The sequence below is a fragment of the Pongo pygmaeus genome, chromosome 5 (assembly GCF_028885625.2).
Source record: "Pongo pygmaeus isolate AG05252 chromosome 5, NHGRI_mPonPyg2-v2.0_pri, whole genome shotgun sequence".
NCBI classification, from domain to species: domain Eukaryota; kingdom Metazoa; phylum Chordata; class Mammalia; order Primates; family Hominidae; genus Pongo; species Pongo pygmaeus.
In genome coordinates this window covers 74,785,378-74,803,191 of record NC_072378.2, presented here as the reverse complement: position 1 = coordinate 74,803,191, position 17,814 = coordinate 74,785,378, and the positions used below count along the sequence as shown (strand labels likewise).

At 38.0% G+C, this 17,814-nt stretch overlaps 1 protein-coding gene across 3 annotated transcripts in view; it reads left to right on the top strand.

Annotated features, from left to right (window-relative positions):
- The window catches only part of FILIP1 (filamin A interacting protein 1), a 239,185-nt gene that overhangs the window by 153,278 nt on the left and 68,093 nt on the right, over positions 1 to 17,814 (top strand). The gene's annotated exons all lie outside the window — the stretch shown is intronic.

Here is a 17,814-nt window from a genome sequence, read left to right as displayed (position 1 = left end):
GTGGCTTGGCAAGGGGTCTTGGAGAGTCAGAGAAGTTTACAGGATTGGGTTCACTGCCTCACGTGCCCTGGCCTGAAGATTGAAGTGCAGCATCTTTAAGGAAATTACTAAAAAAACATGACAATGCTCAAAAAATGTTGGCAAGACCATGAGAAGCCAATCAAGTTATGTAGTGTGGGGAAATTGGACCAGATGGCTATGGACGGCACCACTTGTGGATGATTGTTAGTACAGGAAACATTACCCAGTGAGTTTTGTTCCAGGGCTTTCCTTTGCTCTGTGCTTACATCATATTTTCACTGAAAATTGTTATTAACACCTACAGCAACATATAATGGAAAGAACAAATATTTTGGAGTTAGATAACTCTGTTTTTTACTAATGATGGGATCTTGGTCAAGCTATTTACTTTATCTGAGCCTTATTTTCTCATTTATAGAATTGGAATTAAGAAGCAGTAAATTAAATAATGCTCCTGAAAGGAATTTTGTCCACACTAGAGTAAAATGTAAGAATTGGTTGTTTTTACATTCAACTCTGTCCTTTCCTGCAAAATATATTACATATCTAAATCTACAAATCCGAAGTCAGACTTATTTTAGCTAGAACAAATGTCTACATACACAAGCAATTTTAGGTATAATAGAAAGATCATTGTTTCATAATTTCAGGTGCCAGAGGACCAGAAATTCTACTGTTAGAAATTTAGTCGTTTGAGCTGAAATACCTAGCACTTTCTTTTAAAAAAATTGTAGGCCAGGCACGGTGACTCACGCCTGTAATCCCAGCACTTTGGGAGGCCAAGGTGGGCAGATAACGAGGTCAGGAGTTCAAGACCAGCCTGACCAACATGGTGAAACTTCATCTCTACTAAAAATACAAAAATTAGTCAGGCGTGGTGGCACGCGCCTGTAATCCCAGCTACTCAGGAGGCTGAAGCAGGAGAATCGCTTGAACCCGGGAGGCAGAGATTGCAGTGAGCCGAGATCAAGCTACTGCACTCTACTTTGGGCGACAGAGCAAGGCTCTGTCTCAAAAAAAAAAAAAAAAAAAAAATTGTGTCTAATTATCAAAGTAAAACCAGTCTGATATAGATTTAAAACATGCATTCTCAGTGTCATCACTACTGTTCTCAAGAGGGTGAAATTTGGTTCTGTGGGTGGCAGTAAAGAAATTTTAGATGTGACAATGGTTTATGGCACTCAAAAGGATCACAGAACATAAATATATGTCCAGTATATATCTATGGTATTAAAGTTTCAAAAGAGGGCAATATAAGAAAAGATACCTAAAAAGTCTCCTTAGGAAGACAAAAGCAAGTTTGAAAAACAATGATTTAGGAAAATTTAAAACTTATGAAAAAAGTTTTTCATAATCATCCATAATTCTACCAACATAAAAGAATGATTGTGGCTATTTTGGTGGGTATTTTTCTTCACATGTATTTTTTCCATAATTGCAAGCACAGTATATATGCAACTTTAAATATTTATAATAAGCATTTCCCACATCATTCAGCCACCCTTGGGATATATTTTTTAATCCTTGTATAATGTTTTATTCTGTGGGTGTACTGTATTTTACACAAATATTTCCTTATTATTGAATATTTATTTTTCCCATTTTTTACTATTAAATATAACATCATATTTCTGCAACAATCTTTGTCCCTCTTTTTAAACTACTCAATTAAAAGGTATAAATGTTTTTGAAGACTTGCATGTTTCTGTTGTCAAGTTACTTTTTAGAGTCATATGTCTTCCCAACAAAATTATGAGAATGCCTATTTATCAAACTCTCACTTGTAATAACTATTATAGTTCGAAAATTTGTCCTGATTTAAGAGGTGAGTAATGGTATCTCATTATTGTTTCAATTTATAATTCGTTAGTTGTTAGTTGAGTTGAACTGTTTCTTAATGAACATTTTATATCTCTTTAGTGAACTGTCTATTTATACCTTTCAGGCATTTTTCTTTTGAGCTTTAGGGTTCTTCTCACTGATATATGTAAACTCTTTATAATTAAGTATAGTTACCCCATGTCTTTCATAGTTGTTACACATATTTCCTATCTTTTTTTTTTTGCCTTTTAATTGGCTATGATTGTTTTTTACAATTAGAATCTCTATTTTTTCTTTGTTATTTCAGAGAAAGTCTTTCCTGTATTCAGAAGTCAGATAACTACCCATGTATATTCATTCATTCGTTCATCCAGCAAATATTTATGAAGTATCTGCTATTTGCCAGATACTATCTTTAGGTATTGGGGATAAAGCATAAACAAATCTTGTTGAACAAACAACAAAAAATCTCTGTCCTTAAGGAGTTACATTCTAGAGGAGGAGACAGACAAGAAACAAAGTCAGTCAAACAGATATGTTAAAAGATAGCAACCCTATGGAGACAAATAAAGACAAGAAAAGCCCTAGGATATTTCAGGGATGAGGATTTTAGTTTTAAATAGGAGATCAGGAAAGTTTCCACCAAAAAGCTAACATTTAAATAAAGACCTGAAGAAGATGGGAGAGCACACCATGGGGGAAGAGCATTCTAGGCAAAGGGGCAGAGGCCTGAGGGGAAAGCGTGCCTGGAGAGTTTAAGGCACAGCAAGGAGGCCAGTGCAGATAAAGCCAAGGAGAGAGGAGGTGGTGGTTATGAGAAGGAGCAATGAAATCTGCAACAGCTTCTCCAACACTTGGGTCCTGTTGCTGGGTTTGACTTCCCATCCCAGATTCTTCTTCCCTAAGAGTGAGCTTCCTCAGAGTCTCTGTTGTTTCTCCCAATAAGTCTGCCTTGGTTTGACCATTGCAATCTATCTAATACCTTTGAATAAGTCTGAAATTCAATGACAGACCTCTCTCTCTCTCTCTCTTTTTCTGTCTCCATTAGGCATCTTTAGCTTCTGTGTAAAGCAGTAATGCAAACGAAACAGTTGCCTATTTCTATATGCAAAAGGCATCTGAATATCAGGAACTTCCAGTCAATATTCCTTGTAATATGTATTTCTATATTTTTAAAAACTGAGTAATAAACTACATTTATACCTAGTAATAAAAAAAAACAACTTGGGTTCTAGTCATGGCTTGGTTGTGAATCAACTGTATATCCTTGGTAGGGGGTAGGCAATAATAACAACTTACTTTTATGAAATGCATAACATTTAATTCATTTTCAAGGGTAATATTTTAAGTTATTCACCTTATTTCAGCCTAGATTTCTGATTCATAAATGAAAGCATTAAGTTTGATGATCTCTAAAGCATTTTTTCAGGTATTATGTATAGATAAAGAAATAGAATTCAATTCCTGAATCAGGATCTTTGAAATGAGGGTCATACGTTTTATTCCATATATTATCAGCTCTATATTTTAGATTTTGGTGGCGGCAAAACCTATGTTGGTACCCTTATTTTGGTACCAATTTCAGTATTAATAAGCATAGACAGGGACACGCTGCAATAATAAATTAATCCACAAATACCAGTGGCCAAATTCTTTCTCATTACTGTATTTGTCCAACTTGATTTGATGGGAGCAGAGGGTGTTTGTGTTCCATGTAGTCACTCAGGGACCCAGGCTGATGGAGTTTTCACCATCAAGTGAAAATGCCATCAGTTTTCACTTCGTGTCCATTAGTTGTTTGGACAGGAAGAGAAAAGTAGAAGAGTTGTGCATCAGTTCACTCATCATTTCTCATAGCCTATTGACCACAGCTAGTCACATAACCCCCTCCAGTCACAAGGAGGCTGAGAGATGGGGGATGCTAACATTTATTTGTAATCCCCAAATCAATACTTGTGGTGCTTTCATGGCCATTCCCAGACATGCACAGAGAGGCCAAAAATTTGTGTTGCCTACGTGCATGTTCCCAACAGAGGCTGAACAGGCTTTTCTCTGCCCTCTTGTTTCAGCTCTCCTACTGTAGACAAGTATCTTTTTTGCTATCTATTTACTGCCACATGTTTCACATTTTTGTGGCTTGTGTTGGTGATTTTGCTGTTTAAAATGGCCCCAGGCAGAGTGCTGAAGTGCTGTCTATTGTTCCTAAGTGTAGGACATACTTTAAGGAGAAAACATGTGTGTTAGGTAAGTTTCCTTCAGACATGAGTCCTTCAGACATAGTGTCATTGATCATGAGTTCAATGTTAATTAACAGTTTTTATAAAATAAGATGCCTTTAAGCAGAAAAACATACAAAATAAGGTAATGTATTGATTGGTTGATGAAAATACTGTGAAGAAAGACTCACAGGAATCGAACTCTGTGTTTCCCTGGGGAGCAATGATTCAGTATTCACTAATTTCATGTTTGTGGCAACTTTATAGAACATAACTACTACTGTGAATAATGAGGATCAACTGTCGTTCATTTCTATTTCTTCTTCATGTTCAATAAGGAACCTGAACCATGGAGAGATTTGACAGAAATTTTGTGAACATAAATGAAACTAATAAGTCAATATCTTTTGGAATCTAAACTTTCTCTAGTGAAGGGCAAAAAGGTAGCTTTTTAAAAAGCAGTTCTGTCCTCAAAGGAGAAAATGTACATGCTTTGAAAAGAAGAAGCACAATAAATTGTTGATGGATAAGTAGGATCCACACATACACACCATTTAACAAATGTTTACTGAGCACCCACTTGTGTCAGTCATTGTGCTAGGAGCTAGGGACACAAAAGAGAACAAGAGGCTCCTGCCTTCAGTGCTGTCAGTCTTGTGGGAGGGAGAAAGGCGCAATTGTAATTACAAAGTGGTGACTATTGTGAATAGGGAAGTATCAGGCACCAGAAATGGCAGTTCTACAAATTTTATGCTCACTCTCAAATCGCAGAGCATCACGTATCTCCTAAACAATAGCACTTAGGTAACAGTACATATGAGATGTTCATGTTCAAAAAATTTTTGAATGTGTCCCATCTCTGGTCCAATATACTGAAAGGGCAAGATAATTTTACAAGCAAATGCAGTTGACTATTTGGCATTTTAAACAGGCCTTGTAAGGCCAAATATTGCCCATGAAAAGCAGTTAACAAATCACAAATCATACATAAGTAGACCCTTTTTTCAAGGGTCTAGTTTCTTTTTTTATAAAAAGGACATTCCAAGTAGGAACTCAATGGGAATGTTGTTAAAGACGCAATTTTTAAAAAACTTAACATTTCTAATTTTTGTGCTTCTTTTTATTTTCCTTTCCTAAATCAGAGAGCTTGACTTTGGTTGCATCCTTCATATGTGGGCAATATTTATCTTCAGCATGAGTACTAGCAAAATGTGCTATGTAGCATTGTTTCTTACTGATGCTGGGTTTAAAAAAAAAACTAAGAAAAGTTTAGAAAAAATAGTAAGACATTTCTGCCATAATATAATCTTTTGACAGTGGTGATGAGGGAACTGCAGACTCTACACAGTGTAGTCCAAATTTTTGAATTAGGGAGGGAGCTGCCTCTTTAAATCCCATCAACAAGTAGTGCAAGAGGCCTGGAGGGTGGCACAAGCTGACACAGAGTTGCTAGTGGTCCGCTAGGTTCATGGCACAGGAATCACAGATGTGTTTATGAATGGTTTGGGTAGTCACCGAATATTGGAAACAACAGAGATGAGAAAAAAATGCCTTAGCCTTTGACTTATTGGTTCAGTTTATGGAAAGGCTTTTGGTTATGTTGCCCAGTGGATCAGGCAATTCGCTCTTATCAGAAAAAAAAAAAAAAAAGGAGGAAATTGCCTTTCATTGGGCCTCACTGTATGTCAGGCACTATATTAGTCACTTCACAAATATTTCATTCTCATGCAGGTTGGGGAGCTGAAATTCAGAGCTAACTGGCCCAAGGTCACATAGCTGTAGTAAACAGAAGAGCTATAATTTGTCTGACTCCCAAGGGGTGGGGAGTAACCAACATTTACCAGGCACTTTGTATACATTAGCCCATAAAAAATCTGTGAGGTAGCTATTGCTATGCCCATTTTGCAGATAAAGAGTTCAGACAGGCACACTAACAGTAGTACCGATGCACGTTTCTAACACAAGATTCCCTAGGGCATGCTCTTTCTACCACATTGCATCTCTTGAGTAGGAGTAAAAATAAGCAAAACACTAGCTCTGAGTCTATATCAGAAACTTGCTTTAAAAGAAAAACAAAAAGCAAATGGATTCAGTAAGGACACAACAATATTAATCTTCAGTACATCAGAAAATTGATACTTATAAGGACCACCCTGAGTTTTCAAAAAGACATTATGTACCTTATATATTTTTTAAGTGGAGGGAGACTTTATAATACATTTGAGGATGTACCTGTGCCCAAACCCTTAAAATTAAAAACTCTAATATTTAGCATACTAATTCTGATTTTTTTGTAAAAGTAAATATACAGTGTGACATTCCTCAAAAGTTCAGAATGGCTGAGATTTTCTTGCATTTTTGTTCAAAAAATTCAACAGTAGTTTTGCTAACTTGGTCAAATGTGTAAGTGTAGAATTCACTTAGGTCAGAGGCTAAAATGAATAGATCAGAAAACACAGTAAACCCAAAGAAATTCAATGTTATGTGATTCAAATAAACCTCGTATAAATTCTGGCTAGACAATGTAGTTTTATTTTGTTTGATCAAGATAGTTTCTCTTTTGAAAATGCTTTACCCATATCTCCAGCCCTCACCAGTCTGAGGATAAAAATAAGATCAAAGACTTTATAAAGCTATCTTTTCCCTCTCTTGCCCCTGCGCCCTCCGGCTCGGTGAGAATGCCAAGCTCCTTTAGGTTATCTCATAAGCCTTGGAAGACGCCAGAAAATGACCCACGCATGTTCCACACACTCCTGTGGGATAATATTGGCATTTGCCATTTGCCCTTTTTCCTTCTCCAGCCTGCTGTGGGTCTGATGGCTGCCCCTGTAAGTGCACAGCGAACACAGTTGTGTGTGCCCCAAATACTCTCTCTTCTGTTTATGCCAGTTGTTGTCTACTTGGAGGCTGCTCAGGCTGATGTCTACACTGAGATCATGATGTAAGCTATAGACAGGGCTACTCTTCCCCACCTTCCCCGCTTACTGCTGAAGCTGTGATGCTTTGAATTCTAATTTACCAATTCCTCTAGTACTTACTTGGGTCTTTCACGGCAATCCCTCACCCCAGGACTCAGGCAAGGGCCGATGGGGGTGGGCTACATGGGAGACTGAGTGACAGACACTGTGCTGCACTCAGACTCACCCTTCCCCTCTGACCCTGCTCTATTGTCCTTCAACCAAAACTGTGCCCTTCCTCCCTGGGGATGATTTTTTTCCCAGGAAGAGCCTCATGCAAATAGCTGTGTGGCAAGGCCACCCGCCAGTCAGTCCTCCGGATGGAATTACATAGCTCGAGGATTTCCCCTCGAGCTGCAAAAATAACTTCTAGAAATAACTGAAAAGGAGGCAATCACAGGAAATTAAGAAAGAGGTGAAGAAAATTTAACTTAATAAACAGAGTTGTACCAGAGATGCTTGATTTGTCCTGGGTCTCATCTAGCTGGTTTGTGTTGAGGGGATTACATTTACTAAGGTGGATAAACAACCACTGTGAGAAAATGTCATCTAGTTGTACCTTAGCAATGACTTCTCCCATGTTCTAAAAAATTCAGCTTCTCACTGGCCCAGCACGGTAACTCGCGCCTGTGATTCCAGCACCCTGGGAGGTGGAGGCGGGTAGATCACCTGAGGTCAGGAGTTCGAGACCAGCCTGGCCAACAATGGTGAAACCCTGTCTCTACTAAAAATACAAAAATTAGTCTGGTGTGGTGGCACGCGCCTGTAGTCCCAGCTACTCAGGAGGCTGAGGCAGGAGAATTGCTTGAACCTGGGAGGTGGAGATTGCAGTGAGCTGAGATGGCGCCACTGTACTCCAGCCTGGGCGACAGAGCAAGACTCTGTCTCAAAAAAAAAAAAGAATTCAGCTTCTCACCTGGTTCACAGAAAGCTGGACCCTATCTGCTGATTATGCATACAGGTGGGCAGTTTAAGGGCTCTGCCTAAGGTCTTTATTAGCATAGAACTGAGAGCTTGCAGTCTTTTGGAATTTAAGAAATTATACACTGTAGGATGATAGCACTGCATGGGGGAACCTGTGACCTTATCTAATTTTTAATCCAGGACACTGCAGCTGTCACACTATTAATATCCCAATGTGTGTAAAATAGAAAAAAGAAGAAAACCACATAATAAAAATGCATTCAAATCCATGGATGACAATGACATTCAGATGACTAATCACAGGAAAATATGACTACACTTTTATAATTTATTACATGGAATTTTAGTTTTTTGTTTTGTTTTGTTTTGAGATGGGGGTCTCAGTCTGTTGCCCCAGCTGGAGTGCAGTGATGTGATCTACCTCCTGGACTCAAGTGATCCTCCCTTCTCAGCCTCCCAGGTAGCTGGGAATACAGGCACAGGCCACCACACCTGGCTAATTTTTGCATTTTTTATAGAGACAGGGTTTTGCCATGTTGCCCATGCTGGTCTTGAACCCCTGGGCTCAAGAAATCCACCAGCCTCAGCTTCCTACAGTGCTGGGATTATAGGCCTGAGCCACTGCACCCAGCTTGAAATTTTAGTTTTTTTCAAAAAAACATAATCTCTAGATAGAAAATTGGGGAAGATTTTAATTTTCTTTTCTTAGTTGATTTTTTTAGGCAGGTGAACGTATACTTAAATTTTTAAAAATTGTTGGCCAGGCGTGGTGGCTCATGCCTGTAACCCTACCACTTTGGGAGGCTGAGATGGGAGGATTGCATGAGGCCAGGAGCTCAAGACCAGGTTAGACAACATGGCAAGGCTCCATCTCAAATAAATAAATAAATAAATAAATAAATAAATAAATAAATAAAAATAAAATTGTGGTAAAATGTATGTAATATAAAATTGACCATTTTAACCATCTTTAAGTGTACAGTTCAATGGCATTAAGTATATTCACCTTGTTGTGCAATTATCACCACCATCCATTTCCAGAATTATTTTCATCTTCTAAACTAGAAACTACTAATTAAAAAATAGCATCCCTTTCCCCTTTGCTCTCTGCTCTGGCAATCACCCAGTGTTCCACTTTCTCTCTCTATGATTTGAGTACTCTTAAGTACCTATAAGTGGAATCATACAGCATTTGTCCTTTTGTAACTGACTTGTTATACTTAGCATAACATCTTCAAGGTTCACCAATCTTACGGCACATGTCAAAATTTCCTTCCTTTTTAAGGCTGAATAATATTCCATTGTATGTATGTACCATATTTAGTTTGTCCATTTATCAGTCAATGGACACTTGGGTTCTTATTTTTGACTATTGTGAATAATATTACTATGAACATGAGTGTTCAAATATTGTTTGAATCTCTGCTTTCAATTCTTTTGGGATCATATGGTAATCTATTTTTAATTTTTGAGGAACTGACATACTATTTTCCATAGCAGCTGCACCATTTTACTTTTCTACCACTAGTGCACCAGGGTTTCAATTTTTCTGTACCCTCACCAACTCTTTCCTTCCTTCCTTCTTTCTTTCTTTCTTTCCTTTCTTGATAGCCATCCTATCGGGTGTAAAGTAGTATCTCATTATAGTTTTGATTTGTGTTTCCCTAATGACTTGTGATATTGAGTATATTTTCACGTGCTTTTTGGCCACTTGTATATCTTCTTTGGAGAAATGTCTATTTGAGTCCTTTGCCCATTAAATTTTTTTTTCTTTTTTGCCATAAGGGTTCTTCAATATTCTAGATATGGATATTAATTCTTTTTTTTTTGTTTGAGACAGAGTTTCGCTCTTGTTGCCCAGGCTGGAGTGCAATGGCACGATCTCAGCTCATCGCAACCTCCACCTCCCAAGTTCAAGCAATTCTCCTGCCTCAGCCTCTCTAGTAGCTGGGATTACAGGCATGCACCATCACGTCCAGCTAATTTTGTATTTTTAGTAGAGACAGGGTTTCTCCATGTTGGTCAGGCTGGTCTCAAACTCCCGACCTCACCTCAGGTGATCCACCCACCTTGGCCTCCCCAAGTGCCGGGATTACAGGCATGAGCCACTGCACCCAGCCTCTGGATATTAATTCTTATTGCACATACGATATGAAGATATTTTCTCCCATTTTATGGGTTGCTTTCCACACTGTTGATTGTGTTCTCTGATGCAAGGAAGTTTTTAAATTGAACATAGTCCAGTGTATATGTTTTTCTTTTGTTGCCTGTGCTTTGGTATCATATCCAAGAAATAAGTGCTATATCCAATATCATGGAACTTTTCTCCTGTGCTATTTCTAAGAGTTTTATAGTTTTAGCTCTTACATTTTTATTAATTTTGAGTTACTTTTTGTATATGCTGCAAGGAAGGGTTCCAACTTAATTCTTCTGCATGTGGATACCCTGTTTTCCCAACATTTGTTGAAAACACTCTCCTTTCCCCATTGAATGATCTTGTACTCTTGTAGAAAATCATTTGTCTATATATGCAAAAATTTATTTGTGGGCTCTCTATTCCATTCCATTGATCATATGTCTGTCTTTATGACAGTACCACACTGTTTTGATTAGTGTAAGTTTGTAGTAAGTTTTGAAATCAGGAATTGTGAGACCTCCAACTTTGTTATTTTTCAAGATTATTTCAGCTATTCATGGTCCCTTGAGATTCCATATGAATTTATGGATTTTTTTCTATTTCTGCAAAGTCATAATTGGGATTTCGAGGATTTTACATTTTAAAACTCAAGCTATCATGGTGGTGGCAAAGAAAGTTTTAACATAAGAAATTGTGTCTGTTTCTGATATTTTAATAACAGATTTCTTTTGGTAGATATTCAGTCAGAAGTGCTACTCTTTTATGAACAAGGTCTATATAGGCTTTTAGGCTACTATTGACCATGTGGTTGTGGAGAATAATTTCTCCAAAGAGAACAACAGTCACATTTTTAGCCCCAGTGGCCCTTTAACCTAACCATGTCTGAATGTTCTTGTACATAGTTGTATTATAAATCTTGTTAACTTTGATTTCTAAAATTCAGTGGAAAAAATGGGTTTAATTTCTATAGTAACAGCTAATAACATTATTCATTACATAGCTTTTTTTCTTTCAATCTGTTTATAATATTAGTATTTATCTAACTTGGGTAAATAGTATAATTCAATTTGTATGAGATTTAAAGATAGTCCATTTCCTGTTGCAACATTCTGGTGGAATGTACTACTTTTCCTTATTCAGTTTACATATTTACTTTTTGGAATCAACTTAAAAAGAAGAAAGTGGGCTGGGAATAGTGGCTCATGCCTGTAATCCCAGCACTTTGGGGGGCTGAGGTGGGCAGATTGCTTGAGGTCAGGAGTTTGAGATCAGCCTGGCCAACATGGTGAAACCCTGTCTCTACTAAAAATACAAAAATTAGCCCAGGGTGGTGGCAGGCGCCTGTAATCCCAGCTACTCGGGAGGCTGAGGCAGGAGAATCGCTTGAACCTGGGAGGTGGAGGTTGCAGTGAGCTGAGATCATGCCGCTGCATTCCAGCCTGGGTGACAAGAGCAAAACTCTGTCTCAAAAAAAAAAAAAAAAGAAGAAGAGACTCCCAAATTACAGACAAATATATCAGATGAAAGAGTAAAGAGGTTGACAAAATGTAATTGTTTAGATCTTTTGAACAAGGCTAAGTAGTTAAGGTTGTTCTGAGATTTTCAGTGCCAGTTTATGCCTCTCTGACTTTCACATCACTTAATTTTTCTTTTCTTTATTTCAGCAAATATTTACAGAGTGCCTACCATGCATCAGGCACTCTTTTAGGTGCTGTAGACACAGTCTCCCAAGGCAGTCACAGTCCTCACAGCAGCTCACAGCCTCAGGAGGAAATAGACAAGTAAATTAATAAATTACCATATGTAAGTAGATACAGAATGGTTGAGTGGAAAAGCAGAATGGGAAAGCAATCACAGAATGGGCATGTTACTGATCTTCCAGGGCTGTCTTTTCTAGGGCTCCTTGACTCACTGCAGCAATGGGGTTATATTTAAGAAGTTAAATAATACAAAGAAGCGATAGTGCTTGGGAACAGTGTCATTCTTCCATAAGCACAGAAATGGATTTGTCCTTTCCTCAAAATGGATCCATCATTTAAAGTCAACAGCTTTTGGCAGGAATGCCTTGTTTAAAGTGTGCGGCGTCATTAGGTAAGGTCAGGCTTCTCAGACTTCCCACTGGCTATGCTTCCTCTCAGCCAAGTGAGTGGATCATCATGCTGGGGTCATGGTTACATCATCTAAGAGTCTGTCCCAAGCTGCCTGGCTGAAGCAAATGCTTTTTTATGTCTTTTGTTTTGTTCTGAACACTCAGGTGAATATTTAAATTGTATGAATATTCTGAGTTTTAAACTACTTATCACCCACCCCAAGTCTTTCAGTAATCTTAGTGCTAAAAGAAGATGCACCATGTTTATCTCCAAGCTCCAAGGCTCGTGGGCATTCATCCCCATTTTAGAAGTGTGGAAGTAGCTATGTCATAGGAGCATAAGAACTAAGTATTCTTTCTTACTCATTATGTTTTTTTTCTTTCAAAGATAGAAAAGCCACACAAGTTTAAAATACAGTTAAATTGTCATCAGACATAATAATTAGTAATGGCATTGTACCTTTAAAAAAAGCTAAGTTTTGGAAACATGATCAATGAAATTCAGTTCCTGAGCATAATAAGCCCATTTATGGCTGCCTTGCTAGACACAGGAATATTATGGAATATCCAGTCTCTTTCTGACTGGTGTTTGTCATAGGGTGACCAACTTGTCCTGGTTTGCCTGGGACTGTCCTGGTTTGCAAAAGTCCAGCTTCACAGGACTCAGTTTCCCTTAGTCTCACAAAATCTGGGACATTTGGTCACCCTCATTTGCCCGAAACTGGCAAACACTTCCAGCAGTCTTCAGGGATCCTCCTCATTTAGGCTGCTGGCTGGAAATGACCATGATTCTTTGGTGCAGAAAGGTCAGGGACTAATAACACAGGGAGAATAGTAAGAAACCTCTGAGGCAACCAAGTCCCTGGGAATCAAACAACCCTGCCAAGAATCTTGAGCTAACACAGCAAGAGTTTTAAGTATTTTTGATGCTGAATTTGTCATCTGTCCTAGAGCAGTGATTTCCAAGTGCAGCTGTGCTTTAGAATCACCTACAGAGATATTTCAAAACACGGTTCCTGGCCTGCCCCAACAGACTGGCTGACTTAGAATTTCTGTGCCTTTAACACAGCAGATGAATGATGTTTCCAGCACGCAAATCTGACCATCACTGTCCTGCTGCTCAAAAATTCCAAAGTCTCTTGCTCTTCTGTGACAAAATCCAAACTCATTGTATGGCTTAGAAAGTTTTTCATGAGTTTATTACTCCAGTCTCATATTGCACCATCCCATGCATTTAAATCTGTTTGGCCTTTGTATAGTCTTGCCTGGGCCTAGAGTACTCTCACCTTACGTCTTCTTTCTGTGGCTCAAGTATTCATTATGAGATTTCAGGTCCTTAATCCAGGAAGCCTCTTCTGTTAGCTCAGATCCAAGTTAAGTGTTCTTCTAGATGACGTCCTTAGCCCCAAGTATTTCCTCCACCTAAGGCTTACTATGTCATATTGTAAACACCTCTCAATTGTTTGTTTATATCTCTCCAGACTTGAATTCCCGAGGATGCAGTTATTTCTCCAATACTGAATACAATGCATTGCACAAAGTAAATGTCTGCAAATATTTATTGAAGGAGTGATTGGATTTGGCCCTCTTTTGAACCTGTGCTACTCCTGCTTTCCCAGCAAAGCACAGACTCACTCCATTGACTTTATATGATGAATCGCACACTCACCTGTGGGCCCTAGGCCTCGCAGAGCAGCTGTTTGCTGCCCCCACATGTTTTGAATCAGCTTCTTATCCAGCCAGCTGAGAAGCCCCTTATTCCACCTGGTGCAGTTTCAGTTGTGGGGTATTTATGGAACATCCTTGTTCTTGGCCTCCCTACGCCTCCACTGGCACAAAGAACTATGTCTGATGGAAGAGAATGGTGTGACAGCTGTGTCTGTTTCTCTACTCTAATCTCATATTTGTTCTCTATCATCAGGAGTAAATAAGTTGAACATAGAGTTGTCTTCAAAGCATTCTTCTCTGGGTCATTTTACATGTATTTAAATATAGTGGTCTATTTTGCAGCTTCCCCACATCCTAGGATTTTAACAACTTGTTTTGGGTAAATTTCTATGTGAAAATATTAATGCTCAAGAACAGAAGCTTTCTTACATTTTGAACTTTATTCTTTTATAGAAAAATTAGCAAGTTTCTCAAAAATGGAGATGTAAAGTTGTTTTATCCCCAAAATATAGGATCTTTTTTAACATAAATTGAATCATTCATTTGAAATAGTAAAATAAATTTGTGATCACATAGTCGTCTTCATTAATATATTGATTAAATAGATACCACAATATTATTGATTTGCTATTTTATTATTATCTCTATGATTCTTTTGAGACAGAGTCTCCCTCTGTCGCCGAGGTTGGAGTGCAGTTGCGCAATCTCGGCTCACTGTGACTCATTGTGACCTCTGCCTCCTGGGTTCAAGCGATTCTCTTGCCTCAGCCTCCCAAGTAGCTGGGACTACAGGCGCACGCCACAACGCCTGGCTAATTTTTGTATTTTTGGTAGAGATAGGGTTTCACTATGTTGGCCAGGCTGGTCTTGAACTCCTGACTTCAGGTGATCCACCTGCCTCGGCCTCCCAAAGTGCTGGGATTACAGATGTGAGCCACCACACCCAGCCTCTTTCCATGATTATTACTATACAATTAAAGAGCCTTTAGTAAGTTTACAGTGAATAGTGTGGTTGTAAATAAATGCACTGTATTATATCACCATAGCCTCTTTTTCTTCAGTAATTAGTATCTAGGATAATTAAACTAAGATGAAATATATAGTATATGTAGCATATCACAATTAATACAGTTCAAGCAAAAGTGTATTTCGGGGGAGGAAAGGAATAGGTGTTTGATATCAGTTGGAACACAAGAAGCTGTCTTCTGAGAGAATTAGGAAGTTTGGGGTCAAGATGATCAATACCAATAATATTTGCGTATTTTTAAACTGAATAGCTTAAGTGATTAAACTGAAATAGATACCTGCTTACAGTTTCAAAAGTACTTTATTTGCATTATCTTGTTAGAGCCTAACACAGTCCCTATAATGTATATGGGTTGTGTCCCCACTTTACAGGCAAGGAAACAGTCAGGGAGATTAAATAACTTTTGGAGAGACTGCTCTGATTTTGAAATTCCTTTTTGAAAAAAATATTCCTAAGAGTAGACTGTGAAATATCTAGACAGTTTTAACAATATCGGTTTTACATGTTATATTTGGTTAGGGAAAAATATATCTTATAAAATTCCTTTTCTACCCATGCAGCAAAAAGTTATTTAAACATGGAGACCTAACAGAAACCATAGTAAATCATTGCTATTGTCTCAGCACCTACTTTATGCCAAGTTTTATGTTAGGCATCTTATATATTTACATCTGATTTTAAACTAACAACAAGTGTATAAGAAAGTTATTATGATCCAACTTCATAAATGATAAATTAGGTCAAAGCAATGTTAGCAGCTTGCACAAATCACACAGCTTAGCTGAGACTGGAAACTATTTCTGAGTCTCTTCAAAGCTGGACACATTCTACTATATCATGACATAAATTTTATTCCTATATTTTAATTAAAATTTGTATTTGCTTGATAACTTTAAGATTTATTTTTTTTATGCTCAAGCCATGTAAACTTGTGCAAACCAGCAGTACAACTGATGCTCTCAAGATTACTTGATACAGTTTACATTTGAGAGCCACTTTCTGATTACCTTTATCCATAACTAAGGACAAACAGTTTTTCAGAATGTCATTTGTGGAAAGACCATATGGAAATAGTTCTGCTGTGATTCCTTCAGCTGTCTAGTTAGAATGTGACTAAATCATAATAAATATTAGGTGGGAAAACCTATAATCCTTATACTACCCTGCTTTCAGTACACTTACCCAGCTCAGTGGCTGTTTTACCTCTGGCTTTACTGGTGTGTTTGAAATAATTCTGAAAGAAATCAAGACAATGCCAAAAAGAGGGCATAGAATAATCCTTGAGCAATTTTTGTTTTACACCCTTCTTTGTGTTAAATCCTAGAGATACTGTGCATAGGATTGTCTGTAGTCAGAATGAAAGTGGCTTTCTCAGCATTGGGTGCATAAAAAAGACAGAACTTTCTATGAAATTATTTGCCTTTGTTTTATTTATGGGGAATAAGGAATGATGAAGTATTTCTTTTTTCTTTATGAAGGTACTACTTTGTTTCTCTTTGTAAAACTAGTTACATATTTACTGTAGAAAATTTAGAAAATACATACCTGTACAAACAAAAAAAAGAGGTTAAAAACAGTCCTTAGGCCGGGTGCAGTGGCTCACGCCTGTAATCCCAGCACTTTGGGAGGCCGAGGCAGGCAGATCACCTGAGGTCAGGAGTTCGAGACCAGCCTGGCCAACATGGCGAAACCCTGTCTCTACTAAAAATACAAAAATTAGCCAGGCGAGGCGGCATGTGCCTGTAGTCCCAGATACTCAGGAGGCTGAGGCAGGAGAATCACTTGAACCCGGGAGGTGGAGGTTGCAGTGAGCCAAGATCACGGCACTGCACTCCAGCCTGGTTGACAGACTGAGACTCTGTCTCAAAAACAAAAACAAAAACAAAAAACAGAAAAACAAAACAAACAAACAAAAAAACCAGCCCTTAATATTACTACCCTGTCTTCTAAGCCCTTTTCTTTTAGTCTTTCAGAAATTTTGTAATCAGTATCTCAATTTATAGTACAAACAACAGTACATTCTTTTTAATTTTTTATATTAAATTTTTTTATTTATTTATTTTTTCAAAGGACAGTACATTCTATGTCTGCTCTATAAGACTTCATATTTCACATGTTAGAAAAATGAGCTTTATAAAATGGCCTTTACTTCATCTGATTTAAAGATGAGAAAGAGACAGTAGTTTGTTATCAAGAACTTCCAGCTTGCCAACCTTCTATCATCGCCATTTTTTCACTTTAAATGTGATTCTAAATTTTCCTTTCCTGTCATTACATAAGTCACTAAATTCACAGTATGGTGTTTCTTCTTTAAAGACGAGTTTGTCTCTTTCAGATTTGGTCAAAGCAAAAAACTGACCTCGGGTGTGAGGATGACTTAAAGGAGAAAGGTGATGACACCTTTTTAAGATCGGAAAAAGGAAATGCACTTCCACCAAAGTAAGAAAGTTTACTTTGGATGATGCCAAGGATTTGTATTCAATTTAGTTGCTATGTCTCGTAATCTATTAGTGTGGCACAGTACTCTCAACCTTGGAATCACCTGGGAGCCTTAAAAAGTGTTGATGTGTAGGTCCTTCTCCAAAAGATTAGAATGTAATTGGTCAGGAATGGCCTGGGCCTTGGGATTTTTTAGAGTTCCTCAAGTGACTTCAGCACAGTCAGCATTGTGAATCATTATTTTAGAATATGCTTTATATATTCACCTATGTCAGATGAACATAGGAGCACTTTCTGCCTGAAGACCAATAGCAGTCTACATAACTTGAGGCTCCTTCAGTACAGATTGGGAGTTATGCCTTGTGCAGTGGTGCCTGGCAGAGAGGATGAATGGGCTAAAATACAGCCTGCTCTTCACTCATCAGGTAAGCTGCTCTCTGACTCAGGGCTGTGTCTCCTGGATAAAGTGGGCACCTTTTTCTGATGAGCACAGTGTACAGGCTAACTTGACCCTG